Source organism: Zea mays, chromosome 7 (assembly GCF_902167145.1).
Source record: "Zea mays cultivar B73 chromosome 7, Zm-B73-REFERENCE-NAM-5.0, whole genome shotgun sequence".
Classification (NCBI taxonomy): Eukaryota; Viridiplantae; Streptophyta; class Magnoliopsida; order Poales; family Poaceae; genus Zea; species Zea mays.
In genome coordinates, this window is record NC_050102.1 from 93,521,746 (window position 1) to 93,528,979 (window position 7,234).

Consider the following 7,234-nt stretch of genomic DNA (forward strand, 5'->3'; position numbering starts at 1 on the left):
CAAGTCCACGAATGAGAAATGACACGTAGACAACGGATTCATGGGTGTCCTCCGTCGGGACAATGACCCCACGACAGATCCACCAAGAACATAGTTCTTTTGGTGGCAAAACCCCAATCTCAACAAGGTGGAAAAGATCAGATTCAGAGATGATAGACATATGATTACCAGCGAACGGAAGCTGGCTGTTGGGATCAATGGGCGGGATGATCAGAGCAATGACGCTCTGCCTCTTCCTCTTGGGAGCCATTTCAATCTCTCGGGCAGAACGAGTGGGCTCAGAAATTCAGGAAAGCAGAGAAGCGGCTGAGGAAAAAGTGAAGTTAGGGCTCGGAAATCAAAAAGGCACGTCGGCGCGAGTATAAATAGGCTCCTTGGGTCGGGCGTTACCTCTAAAGTGCTAGACCACCACTCGGAAAAGTAAAAGTCTCAGTCATCACTCGGGCATTACCTCTAAAATGCCAGCACTGTCAAGCGCATGGACAAACTTTCAAGCGCGCAAATGAAAACCAAAACAGCAGTGATTACTTGGAGCAACTACATCCTTGATTCATAATGGAGGGAGTGACACAAACTCGAAGCCGACTCATTATGAGTCAACTTTTTCTACCCTTGCTACTACATTACATTGCATTACCTTACTACTTACACTACACCACACTACTAACTAATACTACATTATTTTACTGCTACTATCTATACTAATATTTAAACCAGTGGCATAATGCCACTGGCCTTGCCGCCGCTGCCGTCACCCTTGCCGCCGCTGCCGTCACCCTTGCCGCTGTCGTCACCGTCGCCACTGCCGCTGCAGTCACCATCGCCCTCGCCGCTGCCGTCACCATCGCCCTTGCCGCCGTCACCATCGCCCTTGCTGCCGTCGTTGCTGCCATTGCCACCGTCGCCCTTGCCGCTGTCGTCGCCCTGCCGCCGTCACCACCGCCCTTGTCGTCGTCGTCGCTGCTGCCGCCGTCGCCCTCGTCATCACTGTTGCCGCTGCTCCACTCCTCGGAGGAGTCGGAGGAGTCCGCCTCATTCGAGGATACCCCCGACTCATTCGACCCACCGAGCCCAGCGCGCTCGATGGAGCGCCAGTACGCCTAGGCCGCGGTGGAGAGCCCCATGGAGTCATCCGAGTCCTCGGATGACGCCGGAGGAGAAGCCGGAGCAGGCAAACGATCAGACTCGGAGGATGCCTCCTCTGAGTACTCCGAGTCCCCGAAGTCCTCCGAGGGAGGACTCGGAGCACGCTTGCGCTTGCCGTCAGCGAGGCGAGGCAAACCACAACCCCACCTGCCTCTACCCATGGTTGGTTAGAGAAGGAGAGAGCGAAGACGAAGAAAGCAGATGATCGAAGGATGAGTGAAGAGAACAACGGGGCAAGCAAGCTATTTATAGAGGCTGGGGTGACCGTCCACTTCCTACCACGATCGCCGATCAGTCACAAGTATTCAATAAGCAATTCAAGCCGCCTGAAAATGAGTCAGGCACCAGGCGCCGCTTCGCATAACACGACACCGTTTGGACCAAGGTCAACTGCTCAGACAATATGATTACACCCCGCGGTCACATCAAGTTACTACGCCAGGACAGTATAGTAAACACTCTGCGTACCAAGACACCCCTTGGGCACACCCATTGGGTGTGTCGCTAAGAATTTTCAAAGATTTTCTACAGAATTCATATCCACACAATATACGCAATGAATGTACTACGACAAAAGGAGGAGATCGGCTGAGATGGGAGGAAGTCCAAATGTAGCTACTGAACGACAAGTCCAATCAGCAGAAGCATTGAAGCACAGAGCAGGGTGATGTCCAGCTGAGAGCCATCTGCCTCAACCAGCCAGACGTCTAATCTGTCGCCGATCAAATTAATTTCAGACCTAACAAGGCTTAGACAAATAGCGTCGTTTGAATTCGCAAGAGCATAAAATGAATACCTTTGAATGGATTATTTTCAAAATCCACTCAGCTCGTGGGCTACACCAATTGGGTGCACCTTCGGTGCATCCAATAGATTTTTAGTCTCAGGAAAACAAAGTGCTGATTTCTAAGGCATAAGATGAAGACAAAATGCTGATCTCTAAAGCATAAGATGAAGACATTTGAATGGATTATTTTCAAAATCCACTCAAAGCTCGGGGGCTACACCCATTGGGTGCACATTCGATGCACCCAATAGATTTTTAATCCCAAGACAAAATGCTGATTTCTAAAGCATAAGATGATTTCTAAAGCATAAGGTAAAGACCTTTGAATGAATTATTTTCAAAATTCGCTCAAAGCTCAGAGGCTACACCCAATGGGTGCACCCATCGGCATAATGGAAACCGTGTCATATAGCGAACCCATGAGCCGGACCTAAAACCTTTGGGCTAATTATTTCAAAATCAACTCAAAGATTGGGTGCTTGTGGGGGACAGATATCCCCCGGATCCACTAGAAGGCAAGAAGGCCTCGCACAGGGCCTTGGGCCAATTACCTCGCAAGGTCGTCCCTTCGTGGGCTAGGGTAGAACTACTGGCGGAGTGGGCCGACCCAAGAAAAAGCAGACTCAGGCCCAGGCGACCCGTCAGACTCGTGCGCTATCAGCAGCAATCGCCCGACTTTCCCGCGTATGGCGCCCTTGAATATCGGGGTGGATTAGGGATAAGTCGGGCAAGATTGTAGTAAGATCAGTTCAGTCGCTTCACTATTATTTGGGATACACATTATCCTCATGTACGCATGGAGTGCCCCACGGTCGAGTATATAAGGCCTAGGGGGTACCCCATCATTTCCATCGACCATCTACCTATCTCATTAACTTTTCTCCATTTAGGAGACTTCACTTGTAACCCACCACATAAAGATCCACACTAGGAAGTAGGGTATTACGCCTCTCCAAGCGGCCCGAACCTGTAGAAAATTGTCTGTCCATCTCTCGTGCATCCAGCACAAACCATTGAGCTATAGTCGACAGCACCGCCCTGGGTGTGCGGTCGGACTCTAAACACCGACAATCCCCGACTCGATGCCCAATACCACATTATATAGAAATATAGAGCCAACTTGGTTTCCTTGGGCTAAAGTTTAGAGGCTAAAATTTATCCGACCCTATTTGGATCACCTGATTAAAACAATTACTAAAGCAATTAATGTTGTTCACGAAGACCAAAATACCATGCACCAAAAAAGTGGATAGAGTAGTAGGTGGAAAGGTGGGGATTTTAGCCCACTATAAGTCCACAAGGTGGGGCTAATAGGCTAAATTGTTTGGGTTAGTTGTGTCTGTGTCATTATAATTATCTATGTTTTGATATATGCCACTAAACTTCTTAAGCTTACAAAAGTGACATTAAACTTTTAATCAAGTCTGAAATAGACCATTGTCTATGGTTTAGTCTCAAACAGACCCACCCGCTAGTGTATTTTCGTATTTCTCTTTCTACCCTTGCCCTTGCTTTTACAAACATAAACACCGATTTTGCTATTTTTATTCAGAAACAGAAGATTTTTGCTATGGTCACAATTGGTTATTCTATTGTGGACAGTTCATGATTTGTACATATGTGTTGCAATTTTTGTTCCTGGTTCTACTCAGATGGTAGCATGTTACTCTGTTGGACTGTTTCTTCACAAGATTTCACTAGTACTAGGCGTTGTTCACCAGCAAGGCTCTGACGACTTTTTTAGATAATGGGAAAAGATGTCCCGACCTACATCCGAAACGGATGACGGCCACACAAATCCACAAAACAAACAAGTCCATTGCCACAGGCGGCACAAACCCAAGCGCAGTTGGGAGAGCAAAAACATAAAGGCTACAACTTAGATAGTAATCCTATTACCAAATTGCCACCTTTGATGAGCGAAGATTTGCATCACCGACACTTGTAACCTCCTGCAGGCAGCCTTCATAATTTTGGCATCGTCTTCATGCTTTTGGAGTAGCGTCCAAGAACGACACCAATAAATTCCTCTGAAGAGTACCTACATATAAGTTTGTATAAGGCTTTTATCAAAAACAAGATCATTTCTACACAACCATAATGCCCAGCAAATGGCAGTATCACCAACCAAAATCAACGACCTCCACCTAGCATTTACATTTATAAGCCAACTATTGTAAATTTCCTCGGTGTTAGTCGGTTCTTTTAGGCCAAAAGTAAAGCTAACAACCCGCCAAATAAACTTGGCATAATGGCAATCAAAGAAAAGATGTTGGATCGACTCGTCGTCTGAACAAAACACACACTTTCTATTGCCGTTCAAATTTCTTTTTGCCAAATTATCCTTAGTTAGTATAACCCCCCTCCTTAAATACCAAGAGAAAATCTTGATTTTAAGCGAAATTTTGAGCTTCCACACAGTTTGGTCATGCTTAACCCGTCCATTACTGATTATGAAATCATAAAAGGACTTGACAGAATACTGACCGTTCTAGTGGAGGCCCCACTGGAACTTGTCCCTTGAATTGTTTAAGGATACATTAACAACCAAAGTTACCAAATTATACCAATTTTGGAGATTGACTCCCACAAGTCCTCTTCGAAAGGAAACATTCAAAGGACTCGTTGCACAGACATTATCCACTATATCATTCTTTCTATGGACTAGGTTCTACAAGCTCGGGAATCTTTGTTGTAAGGTACAATTACCTAACCACCTATCTTCCCAAAAACGTATATCACGACCATTATTAACCGAGAAAACTCCCCTTTCTAGAAACATGTCTCTTACTTTCATAAGGCCAGTCCAAAAATGGGAGTCTCCTGGTTTTCTGCGAACCTGTCCAATAGATTTGTTACATAGGTACTTCTTTCTAATTACTTCTTGCCATAAACCTTCCTCATTAATTAACTTAAACAACCATTTACTAAGTAAACACTTATTCTGGGTGTCAATGTTTTTTATTCCCAGCCCTCCCATGTCCTTAGGTTGACACAGGATGTCCCACTTAGCTAGTCTATATTTCTTTTTTTGGGTATCAGCTTGCCAAAAAAATCTAGACCTCAAGTAGTCCAACTTCCTGAGTATTACCCGGGGGATTTCAAAGAAAGACATCATGAACATAGGAAGACTTGTTAGAACCAAATTAATAAGAACTAAGCGTCCGCCAACCGAAAGATGTTTACCTTTCTAGCTGCTTAGTTTCTTCTCAATTCTTTCCAACAATACATTCCAATCGGCGTTCTTTAATTTTGTAACTTGCATAGGAATACCTAGATACTTGAAAGGGTAAGACCCAACCTTACACCCAAAGAGCTGCGAATACGTGTGCTCAACCTCCTTTGCCTCTCCAAAGCAGAAGATTTCACTCTTATGAAAGTTGATCTTAAGGCCGGAAAGTTCCTCAAACGCACAAAGAATGAATTTTAAGTTTCGGGCCTTCTCAATATCATGCTCCATAAACAAAATCGTGTCATCTGCATACTGGAGAATAGAAAGGCCCTCCTCCACTAAGTGAGGTACCACCCCACCGATCTGACCCTCCCTCTTAGCTCTATTAACAAGCACTGCTAGCATATCCACTACCATGTTAAATAACACAGGAGAAAGAGGATCTCCCTGTCGCAGACCTTTTTTTGTTTGAAAATTATTCCCCAACGTGTCATTTATTTTAATATTGACGTGACCTTTCTGAGTGAAGCTGTCTCTATCCAATCACACCATCTATCACAAAACCCCTTCAACTTCAAGGTCTGTCTCACAAACGACCATCTAATTTTATCGTACGCTTTTACGAAATCTATTTTAAACACAACCCCACTTTGCTTCTTACGATGTAATTCATGAATAGTCTCATGCAGAATAACAACACCTTCCATGATATTACGCCCAGGTAAGAAGGTCGTCTGGGTTGGGCTAATAACTTTATGTGCCACACCTACCAGCCTATTCATTGTTGTTTTAGTAAAGATCTTGAAGCTCACGTTTAGCAGACATATCAGTCTGTATTGCTCAATCCTAATAGCCTCACATACTTTGGGAAGTAATATAATTGTCCCAAAATTAAGGCTATGTAACCGAAGGCAACCAGTACTAAATTCTGAAAAGAGAGCCATCAGGTCATTTTTAATAACATCCCAGAAATACTGGTAGAACTCGGCCGGAAAACCATCCGGACCAGGAGCCTTGTTATGCTCCATCTTAAAAATAGCCACCTTAACCTCTTCTATGGTAAAATCAGCAGTAAGACAAGTATTTTCTTCGCTAGAGATTTGTGGGATATCCTGTATCCTAGAGTCGTCTAGCTGGAAATTGGATTCAGTAGCTGGATCGAATAGAGTTTTGTAATACGATGTGATATGTTTTTTTAAATCAATATCCCCCATAATTACATTGTCTCCATTCATAAGCTTGTAAATGCGGGTTTTCCTGTGTTTACCATTCGCAACTAAATGGAAATACTTGGTGTTCGAATCTCCCTCCAAAAGACCTTTAGTCTTGGCCCGTTGATACCATTTAATCTCATCTTCTCTCAGCATCGCTGCGAGCCTATTACGAAGGAAGTTTTTGGTATCAATTTCCTGGGTGGACAACAAGACCGTTTCAGCTTTCTTATCGAGGATGTCTAATTTACTCAGGATCTCTTTCTTTTCTTTTTTGTTAGATCCGCTAATATTTTTAGCCCACCCTCTCAGATGTTGTCTAACTTTTCTGATTTTATTCTGCCATTTCTCCAAGGCCGAAGTGCCACCCCAGTCTTGTGACCAAATCTGAGCAACCATATCTCGAAACCCATCCCTCAGTAGCCATCCGAGTTCAAACTTGAACATCGGTTGGATATTACTCGGGAGACTGTCTCCAGTGTTAAGCAACAGGGGCGTATGGTCAGAAATATCCCTAGAGTGTGCTACCACCGACGCCTTAGGGAAGTGTAGCTCCCATTCAGTAGACACTAGGATTCGGTCTAGCTTTTCGTAGGTTGGGTTGACCCTAGAATTGGCCCACGTAAATTGTCTATTCAATAACTCTAGTTCCATGAGGTTCAATCCGTCTATGACTGCGTTAAACAAGAACGACCACCTCGGGTTAAAGTTGTCGTTGTTTTTCTCAGATGACTTCCTGAGAATATTAAAGTCACCACCAATCAAAACTGGCACCGTTACCCGACCTACCATGTTAACCATTTCTGCCAAAAATTCTTCTTTTAAGTTATCTTGCGCAGGACCATAAACACAAACAAGCACCCATTTAAAGCCATCATTCTTATTTCGCAAATCAAATTTAACATAGAAGTCGCCTTC